We start from the raw sequence: 13,345 nt of genomic DNA on the forward strand, positions 1-13,345 counted from the left end.
TCTTATGATCAGAAATTCAGGCTAACACGTGACTATAATCATCATATTTCTTGAAGTAAAGTTCAGGTAACATATTATACCTTAAAAGAACGGCCTTTTCCTAAATATAAAAGGAAAAATATTTACAAAAATAAATGATAGCATTTAATTAATCTTAAAAACGAGGACTACTGCGCCCCTATTGGTTTAGTGGCGTCTGCTAGCCCTTACCTCTCTCAGCCTGTGAGAATTCAACCAATACCGTAGTGGTAAGAGGTTCGCTTTAGCAGACGCCACTAACCCAATGGCGGATGGCGCAGTAGTCCTCGTTTTTAAGACTAATTAAATGCCAACTATTTTGCAATAAGAGAACATTTATTATAATATCTTTTAATTTTTCCTTTTATATTTAGAAAAAGGCCCCAGGTATAATGCTATGTAACCTGAACTTTTCCTTTAACTTTTGAATCTTATGGTGACGTGTTTATGCTAATACAGAGAGGTAGTTTCAAAAAAAAAAAAGAACACTTCTATGAAGCCTTTGTTATATACTTTTAATAGCGCATTTTTTTAATTAAAAAATTAAGTTGTTTTTCGCGACCAGCCCAGCACTTGAACGTATTGCATAATAAAGTTTGAAATTCATTTCAAGAAAACGATTTTACAACGTCCTACGTTTACAGACAGAGTGGGATAACAATTTATGTGGAGGAAGATAAGAGTTGGGCTCTGCAGTGCTCTCGAACTGCATGGCAAGGATTCTTTTAACTTTCATCATTATAATGATGATAATCCAGCGACCCACAGATTTTCTTCTAAGTATATAAGGTCCTACGCAAAAGTCCTACACGGTCTGTGAATCTACACAGGTAGACAGCGGGAGGATGGAAATTTTATGTTACTGACCTTTACTCTAAATTTTAGACGTATTTGAGAGAGTTGTTTGTTTGTATCAAATTGTCATAGTCCACTTGATCACCCGCAACACGACGCAAGCTGCTCCAGCGCGTGATCGAGTGGGCTATGGTTCTTTATACGTTGTCGGAACATGGACAAAGCAATACTTTAGCTTAGTCCATGGTCAGGAATCGTTCCTTTCTAAATTTGACCAAACTTCATGGTTAATATCTGGACCACTTGGGAAATTAAGGGTGTCGAGTTCTGAAGGTTGGAAAGGCGATGAAACCCCAGGGTTTAAGCCTGTTAAGAATGTCTTATTCTAGACTCGTATCTAGCGTGGCAAATGACCAGTTTAAAAATTAAATCGGAGGGGGGTCAGTGGTCCACTTGACCACTAATAAAATTCAAGAGTAGCCAGAGTCCAGACATTATCTCAGCTATTCTAATTATCCACTTCTTTAGTTTAGCAGACGACGCACCCTGGTCAATGGTCATGGACCAGTTTATTTATTCCACACCAGGGGGGGGGGGTCGCTGTCCCAATGTCCAGTTTTAAAAAAAATCCTTATTCCCCACCCTGCTCGTAACATTTTAACTTTATGTTTAACAATAAGTTCATAATCGATATGTTCTATCAGTTCACCACTGGTTACTGAGAGCTTGTCATGAAGTGACGTATGTGAAACGTCATCTCATATATATAGTTTTCAGGCAACGAGGATTGATACCATTTACAACAGAAGGCTAGGCTACTTGGTACTGCACTTTGTCCATCAAGTACTCTGGCCTCCTGGGTGGAAATGGTATCATTCATCCTAGCCTGAAAACTACGTGTTCCTGAATAAATAAAGTATGCATTTTGAAGGCATGTAATTTAATAATAGTATCAAAATTGCTTAATTCTTATGCAATATCATAAGCAGATGCGCAGGTTCATAAGAGCCATGTGATATGAGATAAATGACGTCAGACCTTGATTATATCGATTGAATAGGCTCTGACCATGGATTTATAATAGAAGCTTACGCTTCTATTATAAATCCATGCTCGGACTAAGAGGCGGCCAAAAATGATAAGCTAATGTTTGTCTAGCTCCTATGAGACTTTTTATATACCACTCCATAGTGAAAGAAATCAGCAAGGAATGTAATGGGTATTAAATTACTGTGAAATAGGTCTAAAAATGTAGCCTAAATTCACTTTACTTGATATTTAATTAAAAAGTTCTGAGAGAGAGTGTAGAAATCTACAGACTTTGCCACTTCCTTTCAAAAAAGTGTTTGATAGACTTTATTATCTGTGCATATAGCGCCATCATGGTTTAGTTATATGAAGCTCATTTTAAGGTATGTTTTCAAACAAGTGTAACAATTGTTGCTAATTCTTTAATTATCTCATAATTGTATACTACGACATTAACTGCAATAATAATAAATTTAAATTAAGAAAAATATTTACATTATTATTGATTAATTACAAAATTCTTTTTAAAGACCATCGAAAACAAGTCCTCGGTAGTATAGTGGTGAGTATTCCCGCCTGTCACGCGGGCGACCGGGGTTCGATTCCCCGCCGGGGAGGTTGTAAATTTTTTTTTTCATTTCTACCTTATGGGCCTACTATAGTTTACAATTCAACAGTAGGTTAATTGTTTTTCGTCATTTTAAAATAATAGCAAAAGTTAATAATTATATCAATAGTAAGAATTATACAACAAATTTGACTATAAGTCGGTACCGGCAATTTACCAAATGGGGCATAAATTACCGATTTATATTTTACCGTAATTTTAAAATGGTAACTTACCGGAAAATTACGTAAATTACCACTGTAATAAGCCTTTGAAAATTTAAAGTACCATAAATCACGGTAATTTTTGTTATTCCAAAATTTTAATCGGTAATTTACCGGTAATTTTTAGATAATTTACCCGGTAAATTGCCATTCTAAAAAATTACGGCAATTTCACATCTCTACCTCTAAACAATATTTGAGTTAAATCCTACGCTGAATATTATTAAAAAGTTCTCTTTGTCACCCTAGATGGCGCCATATTCCCGGCTACGGTTAGAATAGATTTTAACTACAATATTTAGAGCAATTTCACTCCTATTCTACAGGGCCGGTAGGCCCTTGTAGATATGACATGACACCCTTCCGTAATGTTAAAGAAAAAGTCACACCTTTTAGGGTTAGCGTCCCATAGAAAAAGCATTAAAAATTTTCGGTTTTTTAAGGCAATTGAAGCCGGCCTTACGGAAAAACTATAGCGAAGTTAGTTTTCGGAATACTTCTAAATTAACAAGCATTTATTAAATGGGAAACTTACGTGTTTCGATTTTTAATTAATGAATTCTAATTTTTGTAATTTAACTAATTAAGATAGTACGTCAAAAAATTACTTTTGGGCCAGAAGTCAGCCTAACCTTATAGCGCGCTTAAACCATGCTTAAACCTAATGCTTCATTTTGTTCTCGTTGACAACTAGAAGGGCCTAGGTTTGTGGGTGCTAACAAGTTACGTTGACAAATTGCAAATGTTGGCTTTCTTGCTGATTTTCCTAATTTCTTAGCAGTAGACTAACAAATTACTTTGGTATTTCGTCCGAGCTTGAGCACCTTTATATGTATTTTCTAATTAACTGTAGCACCCTTAATAAGAAATAGGTCGTTATCAGGTCGAATTTTCGTCTAGAAAAGTAATTCAGGTAAATTATTACAGTTAATAGAGGTTTTTATATCTTTTGAAGTAAGTTTTTCGACGTTCTTTACGGCCAAGGCTTAAGTTATATAGACTAATAGCACCCCATGTTGTTTCCCCATAGAGCTTAATACAGTCGAACGCAGAGGGCTGCCATTACCCTATTTTAGTTACTCTTTAAAGATTATTAAAAAGGCTGATTTCCAGCTCTCATTTGTTTTGGATTGGAATCCATTATATAGTCTGCTCAATTTTATGCTAGAAACAGAGCCTAACCGGGTTAACCCTACTACCCTAGGTTTTTTATGCTGTATTTACCGTGTGCGCTTGCAATTTGATGTAAAAAATGGCATACCTATTCAAATTATTAACGTGTTGAAATAAAGATAGTGCTTTTCACCCTGTGAAAAGATCGAAAACTTCAAAATGCTACTGGTAAGATGACAAAAAGTTTAAAATGTTTTCCTTACGGCAGTTTAAAGACTCGTGGTGTTTACCTTAGCGCAGTTTGTTACCAACAGTGGATTTTGTTAATTCATAAATATAAGTAACAGTGGTCTGATTAATCCAGGAGGACAGTGTCGTTATGTAATTTAATTAGTCAAATAATTTCCATGTTTACATCGGCGCAGATTTTTCCAACGTAACACGTCAGCAACGGAGGGTTACGTTGTTCGCTATCTCCACAGTTCACATTGCCGTTTGTTCATTTTTCTAAATTGCTATGAATTGTTTAGGTATTTAATTTAATTACTGTTATTGAAGCCAAAGTAGCTAAACTATAGAATCACATCATTCATTAACATATGTTATAGATGATCTTTATGTTACCGCAAATTTAGCACGTGGTATGATAAAAATTTAACACATTGTCTTGGCAAGAATGAAAAACTCTTCTAAACTTTACAATTAAGGTGATTTGATACTCATTTTGTAAGCTAAATCAACACTGCCAAACCTCAATCCTTCATTAATTTCAACTTAATTAAGTATAATTAACGTGAATTTAAACATGAAATATATATATTTGGATGAGAACTCGAGTAACTTTGAAATAAAATACTTAATTAAGATTAAAACTGCACAAGCTGTTAGTATAGCCCCATGTTTTCAATTTCACACTTAAGTCAATTTAAATTATCTTTAAAATACATTAATAGGCGCGAAATTCGAAAGTGTAGAGTAAAATAAGATTCAAAAGCTCCACTAAAAATTGCAATTAACGTGAAGTATTTATTGAAAGTAATTTTATAACCTAAATATACACTGCCGAAACACAATCCTACGTTAATTGTCACTCAGTTAAATATAATTAACGTGAAATTAAACCAAATATATTCATTTTTTGGATAAAAACTCAAATAACTTTTAATCTTATTTAAAACTACCCAAGCCATTGGTATAAATCCCAATGTTTTCTATTTCACACTTAAGTTAATTTAAACTGTCTTTAAAGTACATTAATTGGCGCGAAATTCAAAAGTTTAAGGTAAAATAATGACTGGCAAAAATGTTAAACTTCACTAAACGTTGCAATTAGGGTAAAAAATTCCAAGAAATTATACTTTTAAGCTTAATCCACTCTCCCGAACCGCGCTCAAATTAATATTAAAACATCACAAGTTTTTCGCACAGCCACAGATGTTTCCTATTTCACTTTCAAATTGATTTAATTCATCATTAAAATACATCGAAAGCTCTTACATATTTTAGGGTAATTGCAATTAAAGTTAATATTCTATCGAAACTTGTATCCACACTAGATAAACCGTTAAATTAAACTTAATCAAGTATAATTAATGTGAAATCAACCCAAAACACGAATGTTTTTGGAAAATTCATGGATACCTTATAATTAAACTAACAAATTATAATTAAAACTACACTTATCTTACACTCAGCCTCCATTTTCCTGTTTAATTCTTACACTTAAATAAATTGTCATTTAAAAGCATTTTTCCCATATTGAAAGAGAGCCATTGAAAAGGAGCGAAACTTAAAGTTTGGGGGGGGGGGATTTTACAGTATTTGTGCCTTTTTAACAGGAGTATTGTTACAATTTTAACACTACCAGACTTAGAAATAGCACACGTCCACTGGTCCAAAACCAGTTTATTGGTTGCTTGGACCAGTTTTTAATTGAAAAAATTAATAATTAAGTTTTTTGATGAGAATGGAGGCGGGACCAGTTTAAAAATTCAAGCTTTCTTCCAATTTCTACTCTTAACTTTTCTATTTCAAACACAATAAACCGCATCACTCTAGAGTTTAGACCCAAATGAAGGGCTTGCCAAGTGGTACCAGGTTTTGGTAGTGGTATTAAGTTAGATTTAAAACTACACGTTAGTCGGCAGTCTCGGCACGATTGGAATTTTGAAGTCTCGCAGAGTCAATTTAGTCAAACCTATCCTTTATGGTCAAACTACCTTGAACCTTCTCGCAAGTGGGCTAGCGCCTATATATATAAATAGCCCACGTATATAAATATATATACGGTAAAGCTAACATAATTATTCAAAATTTAATTACATTAAGACTGAAGTGACAGATATTATAAAAAAAACGTCTTGATTTGGACCAAGACCGAAAAAACAAACGATATGTGTGAGGTTTATCAATTGGCTGAAGCTTCAGATATTGAAATTTTTTTTAGTTATTTTTATCCATTTAATCCTTAAAAAATATTAAATTCAATCAACTGATTTTACTGTTAATCGATCTATTCCCTCTAAATTAATTGAAAAAATTACATATCTACGCTTTTTCAAGAACAATTACATTTTCCGAAAACATTTTATCATGAAATTAATTATTTTCAAGGGATTTCGTGTAAGCACCTTGACGGACCTAGATTTAATTGTTGCTGGCTTGACAAATTTTCAAATGTGCACCCAAAAAAGTTTAAATCTGTAAGTTGCTAAGAAGACTGATGTTCCAAAAAAATATGATAATTTAAATTTATTTTGTTCAGACTAGTTAATAAACTAAATAACTAATGTCGTCTATTTAAGACAAAGCAACATCGTTTATCCTGTGTGGTTTCATTTAGTAGGTAGCTATCTGTAGCACTGGACAAATATGATAACGGTATATAACCAAAGGTAAGGGTAAAGATTACATAAAAAGAAATACGTTTCAGTACCAATGGCTTGTTATATTCATCTCCATTCTTTACCAGTTAAACGAAGAAGGTCACACTTAACTTAACCCCCCCCCCCCTTCCTCCATTTCCCCAATATATAAAATTTTACAATCACCAGTGGTTCCAGTGTTTTGGGTCATCTGAGCCGACGCAATACACCCAGCAAATATTACCATATAGGTCGAAACCTTTTCACATTAGTGAACGGTACATGACTCTCCGGACTTGCCCGCCAACCTTAATAACCTAAAACTATAAAACGTTCGTGTACAAGAATGATTATTGTTGTGGCTTGACACTCGCTAGCGCCTGAAGGACCGATCACTCAGTCTAATCGGTGTACATTTGTAAGAGAGTAGACCATTTTAGAAATTACATACAGAGAATTAAAACACAGGTGTGATGCCGCCATTAAGGTCTTCTCTCTCTCGCCCAGAAGCACCGCTATAGGCAGTGCAAGTTGACTAGCCTCCTGCCTGTAGTCAACTTTGTTACCGTCTGGCGGTGACCCTTGGTGCGAGGGATAATACCCAATGGTGGCCTCGCCACTGTGTGTTTTCCGAAATGGTATTTACGCGTGCTAAAATGATTATGCGTAATACGTTACCGGTGTACAAGTAACGCCAACAATGTAGAAAGGGGTGGTGACGTTATAAAACTCTAAAGTACGAAGAGGGAAATTGCAGTGCAACCTTTCCTTCATAGTCGCGACATTAGAAATGTAGCATTTCGATATACGAAATTAAATGTATGAATTCGTGCAGGGTGGTTTGGAATCGACTTTTAAAAATTTACATTTTCCTTTCGAATTATGTCAAAGTTCGCTTGGTCTTTTTAGACAGAGTGTTTCAAATATTCAATACTGAGCTCTTAACACGTACTCCCTTCAAAATAATTAATTTCATGATAAAATGTTTTCGGAAAATGTAATTGTTCTTGAAAAAGCGTAGATATGTAATTTTTTCAATTAATTTAGAGGGAATAGATCGATTAACAGTAAAATCAGTTGATTGAATTTAATATTTTTTAAGGATTAAATGGATAAAAATAACTAAAAAAAATTTCAATATCTGAAGCTTCAGCCAATTGATAAACCTCACACATATCGTTTGTTTTTTCGGTCTTGGTCCAAATCAAGACGTTTTTTTTATAATATATGTATGACGCACGGGCGTATACCTCTGTTACCGTTAAAGAAGCAAGCAAAAAGCAGGAATTATACCAAGTACGCGGTTTTCTAGTGAAATATAAATTGAGAGTTTGAGACCAGTTTAGAAGCAAAGAGCGGCAATCAATGATAATTGATTGGGAGAATCTAAAAGGAGTAGTTGGCAGGTCACTTTTGGAGAGGGATCAATCTCTTGGCATAAATGGGATAGGGCTGTAACTGTGTCTATCTTAAATTTAGGGCCTACTCTTGACAGTGATAACATTATTAGTAACCAATTGTACGGTGCTGAAATTAGTTAAGTGATTAGCATCATGGGAATTTTGAGCAACATTCACTTTTACTTAAAACTAACGTTTTCAAAATTATCATCCTCCCCGGCGGGGAATCGAACCCCGGTCGCCCGCGTGACAGGCGGGAATACTCACCACTATACTACCGAGGACTTGCTATTAAGAGATTTCTTATCTTGCACTGTACTTAATCCGAGGGGTAAACCACAGAGATGAGATTTCGGGCAGCCGATTTCAGACTTCATACGTCTTCAATAAAATTTTACAGGTGGAGGTTGGACTTTGGAAATTAGCTTCACAGTTAGTATTCCAAAATTATAAATCCTCCCCGGCGGGGAATCGAACCCCGGTCGCCCGCGTGACAGGCGGGAATACTCACCACTATACTACCGAGGACTTGCTATTAAGAGATTTCTTATCTTGCTCTGTACTTATCCCGAGGGCGATAACCACAGAGATAAGAATTTGGGCACCCAATTTCAGACATCATATGTCTTCAATAAAATTCCCAGACTTCCTTTCACATTAATTAAAACATCATATGACTTAAAGAAAGATTAACAATTCACTTAACTGGACTTCAAAAACTATTTTTACATTTCAATTGTGCCTTCCAGAAAACCAGGTTTTCCGCGAATTTAATCTGTGAAGTTTCAGCTTCACAGTTTGTAACCCAAAACCATCATCCTCCTCGGCGGGGAATCGAACCCCGGTGACCCGCGTGACAGGCGGGAATACTCACCACTATACTACCGAGGACTTGTCAGGATGTGAAAACCACAAAGACTAGATTTTGTGCACCGGATTTCAGAGTTCAAAAGCCTTCAATAAAACATCCAGACTTCGCTTCACCAATTAAACTTCACAAGATTTCTGGAGGTGTCTTCAACAGATTAACAAGGAACTTCATTGGATTTCAAAAAGTATTTTTATATTTTATTTGTGACTTCACAGGGGCTTAATTAGACTTTAAGAGTTTCAAAGAACGTATTTAGCCTTCTTTTTCTGTTTTTTTTTGGAGCTAGGGCGCAGGCCATAGCAGCTCCGTGAGGCATATTTAAAATTAGACTATAAGAGTATCGGGAAAAACAATGACATAGTTGGTAGGTATGGCCCATATTAAAAATATAAATTAAAGTATACATCAGGAAATTAGGGTTAAAAACAGTTACATATTCGAGAGGTGGTTGTTTAGCTTAAATTTAAAAGATTTTTCAGAGTGCGAGTTTACAGTGTCATTGGGTAGGGAATTCCATAAGGGAACGACCCGGTAAAAAAAGACTGTTTAACGACGTTAAGTCGTGGACGCTTAATGTATAGCTTTCGAGAGTGACCGCGCGTGGAGGAATGGTTAGCCTCAAAGTAAGGTTGGGAGGGATCGGAAAGGATATTGAATAGGAGGATGAGGTCAACGGTATCCCAACGAGAGTGGATGGAAGGCCAGCCCAGCTCTGCAAGTCGAAGTTCGCGGGGAACCCCACGCAGGGCTGGGAGGATCTTGGTGGCACGAGATTGGATTGAGACTAGAGATGGGAAGTCCTTAACGAGATGAGGTCACCAAATCGGGGAGCAATATTCAATTATTGGCCGCACAAATTGGTTGTAGAGGAGGGTACGGGAGGACTGGTCGAGGTAGGAAAAATTTCGGCTAAGAGCACCGACAAAACTACTGGCACGGGACGCAAGCGTGGCGCAGTGTTTGGAGGAGGAAAGGTCAGAAGAAACGATGACGCCTAGGTCGCAATGGTCACAAATGCGTTCTAACCTGGAACCATTCAAGAAATAAGGGGAGCACGAACCGGGAGATGGCGACGATGACGGGGACAGTTTTAGATGGTAGGATTTTGAACAATTGAAAGATAGGCAGGCCATTTAGGGTGACCCATACGTGTAAAGGTTCAAGGTCATCTTGCAATGTTTTAACATCCTCGTACGATGTGATTACCCGAAACATCTTAACATCATCAGCGTAAAGAGCTATCGGACTGAGTATTTCATTGGGCATGTCATTGATGTAGAGCAGGAATGAGTGGGCCCAAAACGCTACCCTGTGGGACCCCACTATGCCACATCAACTGGATCACTGAGAATCCCGGAGAGAGAGACCCGTTGAGAGCGCTTGGTCAAATAGATTGAAAGCCAATGTAGCAGGGCTCCGTGGATGCCATAAGAAGCTAGTTTAGAAAGGAAACGAGCATGAACTGTTAAAAATAAAGGTATTTTGAAGGTACTATAAAATCAAGGTCTGCTATAAAATACCTCCGCGACATTTTTAGTACCCATGAACGTATTCTATTAGTTGTCTCACATTGCGGGTATTAAATGATTTCGAAAGGGGTATTTTGAAAATATAAGGTATATAATGAAACCTTTTAGAGTTTATGCGCTTCTGGTGGTATGTTATCGTACCCTGGAAGTAGAAAAGGACTTTACAGACTCCTTTAGAGGGATTTTTTAGCTCCGGCGTGCTGATTATAACCAACACTACTAATGTAAAATACATGATATAATACTTCTAGCCCAAATTCTCTAACACTAACTGTTTACTCCACCAGTAGCACTAGTAATGGCAGCGTATAGAAATATTACTCTCGTGTCTTTCCGTCTCTTTTACATCGAAGTAGTGCCATGTCTGAAAATGATTCAAGCCCGCGGTAATTAAGGAAAAGTTTACCAGTTTCAAATGTGCCGCAAATATTTTTGATGGCGCGAAAGTATAATTTAGACCTGTTTGTGGGTTTTATTTGACACCTAATTTGGTAGCACAAAATACCTTTAAAAGTATATTTTCGAACCTTTTTGAGTGTTAACAGGTACCCTTTTCGGTAATAAGGAGTACCTTTCACAATTTTAAAGTTTTATTCCGACCTTTGTTGAGGTTTAAATGATACCCATTACGGGATCACAAAATACCTTGTAAACCTCAAAAGTACCTTCTTCAAGAGGTATTTCAGAGTACCCTTACACAACGGTATTTTGTAGTACCTTTATAGGTACGTCTGGGGATGCATTGAAAAATACCTTTAAAGGCACTAGACAGTACGGCTATTTTTTACAGTGCATATGTTAGTTAAAATTCGATAAAACGATGTTTTCTTTGGAATTAATCATAGAACTAAATTGTTGCGGATCTAAATAATAATGTACTTTACATGCTTAATGGCCAGGGGTTCGTAGAACAGCTTGATGCAACTCTAAACGCTTATAAAATCATCCCTATAAGTACTAATATGCACCATTCAATAATAGTGACTGTGCAAAAAGAAAAAATAAACTCCTTTATAAAATATATGAAAGGTGATAAAAGTTCCCCCTTTTGTATTTGAATATACCGCTTATAATATGTTTTTGATGAGAGTATTATTTGAAAATTAAAACAAGTTCTCCCTTGAAAAAAATAAATTTCAATATAAAATGGTTTAGGAAAATTTAATTGTAATGTTTTATTTCAAGTAATTTATAGGAAATAAGTCTATTACCAGTAAAATCAGGAGATTGAATTAAATTCTAAAGAGTAGCTGAAGTCCATTAAATTAGCCTAGGAAGTAACCAAAAGCGGGGTTTGGGACTCCCCTCTCTTGTGTAGCAATACTGAAGAAGGGCGACACATTCGCCACCTTGCGGTAATTTTTCTCAGATCTCCGGTTTAGGTGCGACTCGTACGCCAAAATTTGCCCTATTGGCCGAAAACGCCCCCTTAAACTGTAAAACCGAGCCCTCTTTAGCATAGGAGAAGGGATGGGGGTGTGAATTTTGGAACAGTCAAGGTCATTCAGTTTTTTTGTGACTCTTCATAAACCTATTGAAAAAAAAAATATTTAAAGGGAGGGTGAAGTAGAAAATCAAGTGATTTTTTATCGATTCTTCTACTAATTACAAGACCAGTCTGCATAGCCAAACATTCAGGAAATACTTCCGAATGATTTCAAAATTCAAATTAGGTTCGGATTTAAAGGATCATTTTAAGTAAGGACGTCCGACCAATCGCGTAACCCCCTGCCTTTTTATAATTAGTAGAAGAATCGATTAAAAACCACTTGATTTTCTACTTCACCCTCCCTTTAACAACCGTGGCCGTTCCTTTTTTAAATTTTTTATAAAGCAAACAATCTACCCTTTAAAGATCCAGCGTTCATGGGCTGAAGAAGTCCCGCCCCGCTCACGTCAAGAAAGACTTCCTAGAGAGGAGCTCGAGAATTCTAATTGTGTTAGGAAAGGGGAAAAAAATTTAACCCCCTATCCATGGAGCTAGAAGGAGTTTTTATCCCAGCAGAGACGTACGCTATACCAGCCATTGTAATTGTTCACTTCCTAGGCTAATTTAATGGACTTCTGAGAGTAGTAAAATACGGATTGTCTTTAAAATTCAATAGAATAAATTAAATACTCTTATCGATTTGTTTTTTAGGCTTGGGCAAACTAAGTGTTTTTTATATAATTGGATTATGCAGTTGCTATCTCATTATGATAAAACTAAGAAGGGATATCTAGCTTACTAGGGAGAAGGTACAAGATTCCTAAGTATTCGCGCTCCATAGTCCCAGTTCTCCTTTCAAAATGAAAGGGGGGACGTGAAAGGAAGCCGGACTATTTCGCCTCTCCTCAGTCGTCAGTAATTTTCGTCATTCGCGTCGCGCTGACGTGAGTTTTGAAGAACCAATGAGATACTGGTTGTAATTTAGAGGCGGGGACTAACTCCGGACCTACGTTTGGATTGTGGATAAAGCTAGAAATGCCTTCTCCCTAGTAAACTAGATATCCCTTCTTGATAAAACCAAACCTTGCGTGTTATAGTCTTATCTTCTTTTAACCTTTTAAGGTAAGTTTCAGCGCGTTACTAATCTCGGCTGATGTTATTACACAATGAAGTGAAATTTTGCAAGCTGATAAGAACCTTGAAAGATTAAATTAGTTCAATCGTGTCTATAGCTTCATTAACGGAAATTAACGCTAAATTTGGAATACTTAGTTTAATTGCTTAATATTAATTGAAATAGATGTAGATCGTTCAGTAAGAACATTGTAATAATAATTGAAAGTTATTTTACTGTGCGCTGTTCATTCGCTAATCTGAACGCGTTATATTCAAGATTCCAGAGATTGTTCGTGAAAAGGCTTAGCAAGATAAATAGTAGGTTTTGATTTAAATATTTGAAACATTGT

The 13,345-nt window shown here is 36.1% G+C and overlaps 2 long non-coding RNA genes and 4 other non-coding genes across 6 annotated transcripts; 2 read left to right on the forward strand and 4 right to left on the reverse strand.

Annotated features, from left to right (window-relative positions):
• The first annotated feature begins 2,387 nt into the window (after window positions 1-2,387).
• On the forward strand, window positions 2,388-2,459 carry TRNAD-GUC (transfer RNA aspartic acid (anticodon GUC)). Its single transcript has one exon. It is a non-coding gene; the product is annotated as a tRNA-Asp (tRNA).
• A 2,327-nt stretch (window positions 2,460-4,786) lies between these two features.
• Window positions 4,787-6,405, reverse strand: LOC149591760 (uncharacterized). Its single transcript, XR_016379548.1, has 2 exons — window positions 6,109-6,405; window positions 4,787-6,034 (listed from the first exon to the last, which is right to left on the reverse strand). It is a non-coding gene; the product is annotated as an uncharacterized LOC149591760 (long non-coding RNA).
• Window positions 6,031-6,599, forward strand: LOC149591761 (uncharacterized). The gene is made up of 2 exons (XR_016379547.1): window positions 6,031-6,183; window positions 6,400-6,599. It is a non-coding gene; the product is annotated as an uncharacterized LOC149591761 (long non-coding RNA).
• Window positions 6,600-8,262: 1,663 nt separating this feature from the next.
• Window positions 8,263-8,334, reverse strand: TRNAD-GUC (transfer RNA aspartic acid (anticodon GUC)). Its single transcript has one exon. It is a non-coding gene; the product is annotated as a tRNA-Asp (tRNA).
• Window positions 8,335-8,506: 172 nt separating this feature from the next.
• On the reverse strand, window positions 8,507-8,578 carry TRNAD-GUC (transfer RNA aspartic acid (anticodon GUC)). Its single transcript has one exon. It is a non-coding gene; the product is annotated as a tRNA-Asp (tRNA).
• A 291-nt stretch (window positions 8,579-8,869) lies between these two features.
• Window positions 8,870-8,941, reverse strand: TRNAD-GUC (transfer RNA aspartic acid (anticodon GUC)). Its single transcript has one exon. It is a non-coding gene; the product is annotated as a tRNA-Asp (tRNA).
• Between the last annotated feature and the right edge of the window lie 4,404 nt (window positions 8,942-13,345).

Source organism: Phalangium opilio, unplaced genomic scaffold (assembly GCF_054372755.1).
Source record: "Phalangium opilio isolate 3A_F unplaced genomic scaffold, DU_Popi_V2 ptg000500l_1, whole genome shotgun sequence".
Taxonomy (NCBI): domain Eukaryota; kingdom Metazoa; phylum Arthropoda; class Arachnida; order Opiliones; family Phalangiidae; genus Phalangium; species Phalangium opilio.